Raw genomic sequence first — 7,209 nt, forward strand, 5'->3', positions numbered from 1 at the left:
AAGCTAAGTCTGTTTTGTACAATTTGGATCATTTGCATTATTTAGTGTTTTTGTCCAGCTTGTTTAACATTTGATTTTCTGACTCGCTGGAAGCTCTAGGGGGCTGATATTCTCCCTCCACACCGTCAGTCGGTGTGGGGGTTCTTGAATATTCAGCGTGGATGTTTTTGTAGGGTTTTCTGCTAACCGAATAGTCCACTTTCTATTTTCTACTATTTAGACTATTGGGCTTCACTTTGCTGAATCTAGTTCATCTCTATGTTTGTGCTTTCCTCTTGCCTCACCGTTATTATTTGTTGGGGGCTTTCTATATCTTTGGGGTTCAATTTCTCTAGAGGCAAGTGAGGTCTTATATTTTCTCTCTAGGGGTAGTCAGTTCTCCGGCTGGCTCGAGACGTCTAGAACCAACGTAGGCACGTTCACCGGCTACTTCTAGTTGTTTGTGTTAGGATCAGGTATGCGGTTAGCCCAGTTTCCACCTCCCTAGAGCAGTACTTATATTTTCGCTATCTTGCCGGAATATCAGAGATCCTCAGCCATTGGGATCATAACAGGTGGCTTACCTGTCTCAGGCAGGTTTCACACCAGCGTTCGGCAGCCTTCTTCCTCCATTAAGCCCCGCCCACTGCTGCGCCTCTTCCTTCAGCTCCGCCTAAGTCTGCATGCGTCCCCCATCTAACATTGGTTACGCAGGCATGCCTCATTTTGACGATGCGCTGAACTGCGTCGAACGCAACATGTTGCATTTTATTGCAGTCGGCGCAGCGTTAAAACAACGCATGCGGAGGCATCCGCTTGGCCTGCGTACCCAATATTAAAGATAGGGTATGCAGGACGCATGCAGACGTAGGCGGAACTGAATGAAGAATTGTGGCAGTGAGCGGGGCTTAGGCTACTTTCACACTAGTCAGTCGGTACGGGCCGTCGCAAACCGTCGGCCCGACGGACAGTGTGTTTTATGTAGAACAACGTGGGCACCGGAGGCAGTTTTACAACGCATCCGTGGCCCATTGTGAGTTCCGGGGAGGAGGGGGAGGAGTTTCGGCCACGCATGTGCGGTCGAAAATGGCGGACTCGACGCACAAAAAAACGTTACATGGAACTTTTTTTGTGCCGACGGTCCGCCAAAACACGACGCATCTGTCGCACGACGGATGCGACGTGTGGCAATCCGTCCCAATGTGTTGCTAATGAAAGTCTATGGAGAAAAAACGCATCATGCAGGCAACTTTGCAGGATGCATTTTTTCTCCAAAACTACGCATTGAGACGTACAGCAAGCGACGTTAGTGTGAAAGTAGCCTTAACGGAGGAAGAAGGCTGCCATCCGAAGCCCTGCTGGTGTGAAACCAGCCTAAGGCTGTTATTATAGCACCTACCATGTGTTACACAGATACATCATGGGCTTGTCCTGCCCTACGCATGAAATGAAAGGCGAAAACACAATGTGGAGACTTCATCAGAGCAATGTTTTATTTACATTCAGAACTGGTTTAAGAGGAACAAATGACCATTTCCCACAGAAATCTCAGACTTTTACTTATAGAAATACTGGATAAATATCATTTTACCATTAGATATAGAAACATTTCTAATTTTATAAAACTGCATTTATTTTGCATTGAATAACTTTCTGCCTTTGCTTGTTTCATTTTATGCATTTCTACAGTATTTTAAAACTGTAATATGCTGTTGGTGCCTGCGGGCTGGACTGTCGGTTTGGTATGTGGCTCTGTTCCCCCCAGGCCTGCCTCCGCCGGTGTCTGAGGTTTCGGTGTCCCAGACCAGAGATCATAATACCGGCCTTGAATTGTGAAGGACACGGCAGCCGACCCTGAGAAACAACCAAGGTGGGAACGCCCCATCATGTCGAAGAGTCTGCTAAATCCAGGCCTAGCAGACCAGTGCTGGTGGGTTCATGGATGCCAGGAGGGGGTTGGCCTAAAGGAAGGTCTCGTCTTTTCCTGGCGGGTCGGAGAGTTGTCCCGTCGGTTTTTTGGACAGAACATTTCCAAAACAACCAAAATTGAACAGCAGATGTCTTGGGAGGCAGACTTTAGTCCTCTGTTGCAGAAGCGAAGTACTCTTAAACTGATAGGTGCAGAGTAGGACACACTAGAAAGTTGGCGTGCATGATTGTTCAGGGCACTGGCGGTGTGGACCGGCCACCAGAGAAGGCCTAGACCGAAGCCTGGATATTTTAAGAGCAGGGTCACAGGAGCCTCTGGAAAACATGGAGGCTGCATGAATAGGAAGGTTTCCCCAGGAGATGTCCATATTGCTCAGGGGCAAACTAGGACATACTTGTCCTGTCCTTTCCATTTTTTTTTTTTTAAAGTAGCCCCCTCACTGCCTGGTAGGATATATGTGTCCTGAAGATCACACATCATTCTTCACAGACCGATGATGAAGATGGGCATGGAATAACCTGGACGCAGACCTTTCGCCGGCTGGCACATAACGGATTCGTCTTCCCTCCCTACTCTATCTGGCTCTGGGGGGGCCAGAGGGTAGGGGGATTCGTGGCATGGATCGTCCTCTGGGGAACCACAAACACTCTTGATGTGTTAGGGCCTTGCTTTGTAGACCACAGATGATACGGTAGTGACAATTCTAGGTGGGAGATTAGAGTGACAATTCCACTGTCGCCCTCAAAAGCCGTATCTGAAAAAAAAAAAAAAAAAGAAAGAAAAAAGAAAAAGGAAAATCGTTAATAAAAAAACTTCCCAAAACCTAAGTCAGAAACTGGGCTGGGTGGTCCAGACCCATGTCTGCCTCCTACTGACATCAAGCTAAAAAGGATTAGCTTCGTGCCAGTTGGTGGTGTGGCCTACTCTACAGGGAAATACCTAAATTTTTTTTTTGCATAGCATAAGCAGCATACACCCATGTTTTTTTGTGTACCCCAATGAAGCATTAGCCCCCCACATCAACCAGAGGGCCACACAGCATAACCTCGCTCCCCCAGTCAGAAACCTCCACCTCACATTAACCAGCGGGCCACACAGCATAACCTCGCTCCCCCAGTCAGAAACATCCACCTCACATTAACCAGCGGACCCCACAGGATAAATCCAAAGCCCACCAGACATTCCCTCCCCTCAAGCGTAAATCCAAATATGACGCCCCCTGCCCCAACCATAAATCCCATCAGACACCCCCTCCAATCGAACGCCACCCCAGCTTAAACTCTCATCGGACGTCCAACCCCCACCGGACGTCCAAAACCCCCATCGGACTGCAACCCCCACAAACCCCCATCGGATGTACAACCCCCACCGGACGCGGAACCCCCCACTCAGCAGAAACCCCCAGATGCAGACCCCCCACCCCGCACAAACCCCCATCAGACGTGGACCTCCCCCCACCCAGCACAAACCCCATCGGACGTGGACCCCCCCACCCAGCACACACCCCCTTCGGACGTCCAATCCCCACAAACCCCCATCGGACGTCCAACACCCATCGGACGTGGACCCCCCCACCCAGCACACACCCCCTTCGATGTCCACCCCCCACCCAGCTTAAACCCTCTTCAGCCCCCCCCAAACCCAACCCATAAGCAGGTCGCCCCCCAATAAAAGGGATCCCCCAGTAAGCAGCAGGTCACCCCCCAATAAAAGGGTTCCATCTGTAAGCAGCAGGTCATCCCCAAATCCCACCACGGGATCCCCCCCAATAGCCAGCAGCAGGTCGCCTCCCCACATTCAACGACAAGCAGGTCGCCTCCCCACATTCAACGACAAGCAGGTCGCCTCCCCACATTCAACGACAAGCAGGTCGCCTCCCCACATTCAACGACAAGCAGGTCGCCTCCCCACATTCAACGACAAGCAGGTCGCCTCCCCACATTCAACGACAAGCAGGTCGCCTCCCCACATTCAACGACAAGCAGGTCGCCTCCCCACATTCAACGACAAGCAGGTCGCCTCCCCACAAGCAGGTCGCCCTCAAATCTCACCACAGGGGTCCGCCAAATAGCCTGCAGCAGGTCACCCCTCACATGCAGGTCGCCTCCCCACATCCCACCACAAGCAGGTCACCCCCACATCCCACCACAGGGGTCCCCCAATAGCTTGCAGCAGGTCTCCCCCCACATCCACCACAAGGGTCCCCCCCAATAGACAGCAGGTCACGCCCTCCCAAAACCCGACCACAAGCATGTCGCCCTCAAACCCCACCACCAGGGTCTCCCCAATAGCCAGCAGCAGGTCGCCCCCACTAAAAGGGGTCCACCCCGTAAGCAGCACGTCACCTCCAAACCCCACCACAGGGGTCCCCCTCAATAGCCAGCAGGTCACCCCGAAACCCCACCACAGGGGCCCATCAATAGCCATTAGCAGGTCACCCCTCCACAAGCAGGTCGCCTCCCCAAACCCAACCATAAGCAGGTCACCCTCACTAAAAGGGGTCCCCCGCACGCAGGTCGCCCCCAAATCACATCACAGGGGTCCCACCATAGGGGTCACCCCAATAGCCAGCAGCAGGTCTCCCACCCTAAACAAGTCACCCCATAAGCAGGTCACCCCTAAATCCCACCACAGGGGTCCCCCCAATTGCCAGCAGCAGGTCCCCCCCCACAAGCAGGTCACCCCCCACTAAAATGAGTCACCCCCAATAGCATGCAGCAGGTCACCCCCCCACAAGCAGGTCTGGGGTCCCCCAATAGCCTGCAGCCCCCCTCACACAAGCAGGTCACCTACCACAGAAGTCAACCACAACAGCCAGCAGCAGTCCCCCCCACAAAATCCCACAATAGCCAGCAGCAACAGGTCCCCCCAAAATCCCACCACAGGGGTCCCCCACAATAGCCAGCAGCATCGGAGCCTCCCAAAATCCCACCGCAGGGCTCCCCCACAATAGCAAGCAGCAGCGGAGCCCCCCAAAACCACACTGCAGCGGTCCCCCACAATAGCCAGCAGCAGCAGCGGAGCCCCCCCAAATCCCACCACAGGGATCCCCCACAATAGCCAGCAGCAGCAGAGCCCCCCAAAACCACACCGCAGCGGTCCCCCACAATAGCCAGCAGCAGCGGAGCCCCCAAAATCCCACCACGGGTCACTCCCCACACAGACAAGTAGGTCGACCACCACAGGGCCTCCCCCCAATAGCGAATAGCGATGGGCAAGTAGCATTTTTCACCCTGAAACCACTGACCTCCATGGCGTCCACAAGCTGTCATGCTGCTTTCCTTTGCCGCCTTGGAGAACACGCCCCCTCCCGATAGGACACGCCCCCGGAAATGACGTCACACCGGGAAGGAGCCCAATGCCCATACGGTTGAGCCTAGAGTGTATGGGCTCCTTCCAGGTCCTGACTGCAGCCCATACACTCTAGCCGGCTCACTACTGAAGATGCTAGAGTGTATGGGCTCCTTCCTGGTATATATTATTGTAGATATAGACTGTACGGGCTCCTGTCAGATATATATTATTGTAGATATAGACTGTACGGGCTCCTGTCAGGTATATATTATTGTAGATACAGACTGTACAGGCTCCTGTCAGGTATATATTATTGTAGATATAGACTGTACGGGCTCCTGTCAGATATATATTATTGTAGATATAGACTGTACGGGCTCCTGTCAGGTATATATTATTGTAGATATAGACTGTATGGGCTCCTGTCAGGTATATATTATTGTAGATATAGACTGTACGGGCTCCTGTCAGGCATATATTATTGTAGATATAGACTGTACGGGCTCCTGTCAGGTATATATTATTGTAGATACAGACTGTACGGGCTCCTGTCAGGTATATATTATTGTAGATATAGACTGTACGGACTCCTGTCAGGTATATATTATTGTAGATATAGACTGTATGGGCTCCTTCCTGGTTCCCTGACTGCAGCCCATACACTCTAGCCGGCTCACTACTGAAGATGCTAGAGTGTATGGGCTCCTTCCAGGTGCCTGACTGCAGCCCATACACTCTAGCCGGCTCATTACTGAAGATGCTAGAGTTTTATGGGCTCCTTCCTGGTATATATTATTGTAGATATGGACTGTACAGACTCCTTTCTGGCATATATTATTGTAGATACTGACTGTACGGGCTCCTGTCAGGTATATATTATTGTAGATATAGACTGTATGGGCTCCTGTCAGGCATATATTATTGTAGATATAGACTGTACGGGCTCCTGTCAGATATATATTATTGTAAGATATAGACTGTACAGGCTCCTGTCAGGTATATATTATTGTAGATATAGACTGTATGGGCTCCTGTCAGGTATATATTATTGTAGATATAGACTGTACGGGCTCCTGTCAGGCATATATTATTGTAGATACAGACGGTACAAGCTCCTGTCAGGTATATATTATTGTAGATATAGACTGTACGGGCTCCTGTCAGATATATATTATTGTAGATATAGACTGTACGGGCTCCTGTCAGGTATATATTATTGTAGATATAGACTGTATGGGCTCCTGTCAGGTATATATTATTGTAGATATAGACTGTACGGGCTCCTGTCAGGCATATATTATTGTAGATATAGACTGTACGGGCTCCTGTCAGGTATATATTATTGTAGATACAGACTGTACGGGCTCCTGTCAGGTATATATTATTGTAGATATAGACTGTACGGACTCCTGTCAGGTATATATTATTGTAGATATAGACTGTATGGGCTCCTTCCTGGTTCCCTGACTGCAGCCCATACACTCTAGCCGGCTCACTACTGAAGATGCTAGAGTGTATGGGCTCCTTCCTGGTATATATTATTGTAGATATAGACTGTACGGGCTCCTGTCAGATATATATTATTGTAGATATAGACTGTACGGGCTCCTGTCAGGTATATATTATTGTAGATACAGACTGTACAGGCTCCTGTCAGGTATATATTATTGTAGATATAGACTGTACGGGCTCCTGTCAGATATATATTATTGTAGATATAGACTGTACGGGCTCCTGTCAGGTATATATTATTGTAGATATAGACTGTATGGGCTCCTGTCAGGTATATATTATTGTAGATATAGACTGTACGGGCTCCTGTCAGGCATATATTATTGTAGATATAGACTGTACGGGCTCCTGTCAGGTATATATTATTGTAGATACAGACTGTACGGGCTCCTGTCAGGTATATATTATTGTAGATATAGACTGTATGGGCTCCTTCCTGGTTCCCTGACTGCAGCCCATACACTCTAGCCGGCTCACTACTGAAGATGCTAGAG

General features: G+C 50.0%; 1 long non-coding RNA gene across 1 annotated transcript; it reads right to left on the bottom strand.

The window, feature by feature from the left end:
- Window positions 1–1,447: 1,447 nt before the first annotated feature.
- Window positions 1,448–5,254, bottom strand: LOC143766481 (uncharacterized). Its single transcript, XR_013213576.1, has 2 exons — window positions 5,157–5,254; window positions 1,448–2,663 (listed from the first exon to the last, which is right to left on the bottom strand). It is a non-coding gene; the product is annotated as an uncharacterized LOC143766481 (long non-coding RNA).
- Window positions 5,255–7,209: the final 1,955 nt, after the last annotated feature.

This window comes from Ranitomeya variabilis, chromosome 4, assembly GCF_051348905.1.
Source record: "Ranitomeya variabilis isolate aRanVar5 chromosome 4, aRanVar5.hap1, whole genome shotgun sequence".
Taxonomy (NCBI): Eukaryota; Metazoa; Chordata; class Amphibia; order Anura; family Dendrobatidae; genus Ranitomeya; species Ranitomeya variabilis.